The following is a 783-nucleotide window of genomic DNA, read 5'->3' as shown; positions in this document are numbered from 1 at the left end:
GCAGTCATTTAGAGAACATGTAAATTTACTGGTGAAGAAATTTGATCATGAAGAAGTATGTGTATTATCTCTGACTTTTAATGGAGCCTCTACGGCATTGTGGTTGAAACTTATATGTAGGAGTTTTGGTTGTAGAAAGCAATAATCCATTTACTCAGGAGACATTTTTGAAAATCACATTTGCTCCTTACTTTTTCAGTTCTGACAAGCATCCTGGCACATTTTTTATTGACAAGATAAAGAGAAATTTCCCTTCACCAATTATATGCAAGATAACTAGGAAATTACCAAAATATTTTGTTGTGATAATGATCACTAAAATTGTATAATTATTATGCACAAAATCAGGAAAGGGAAAAAAGGAAGGAAGGAAGGAAGGACGGAAGGAGGGAAAGTAGGAGGGAAGGAAGGAAGGAGGGAGGGAAGGAGGCAGGTAAACCTGATGAACAAAAGAAACCTGAGTATTATTAGCTTAATAAAAAATTTTAAAAAGAGAATGCAAAGATGACACTATTACCAAATTACTGATTTCTTTAAAAAGTCTTTCCAAAAAACAGGAATAAAAAGTTAATTACCTTATATTAGAAAGCACAAAAAGTGCAGGACTTATTTCCGTTAAGCATAGCCTTGTCTAATCATTAATAGCAAAATGTTAGTAATAAAAGAGAAATAAGCCAAGTGACAGCTTTCCTTATGTTCACTCAGCAAATACATGCTTAGCCATTTAAACCATCTGGTACACAAGTGTTAGAGCAGTGAATGACTGGTGGAAAAATCAGTGGT

The sequence above is a fragment of the Phocoena sinus genome, chromosome 4 (genome assembly GCF_008692025.1).
Source record: "Phocoena sinus isolate mPhoSin1 chromosome 4, mPhoSin1.pri, whole genome shotgun sequence".
Classification (NCBI taxonomy): Eukaryota; Metazoa; Chordata; class Mammalia; order Artiodactyla; family Phocoenidae; genus Phocoena; species Phocoena sinus.
This window is presented reverse-complemented; position numbering follows the sequence as displayed.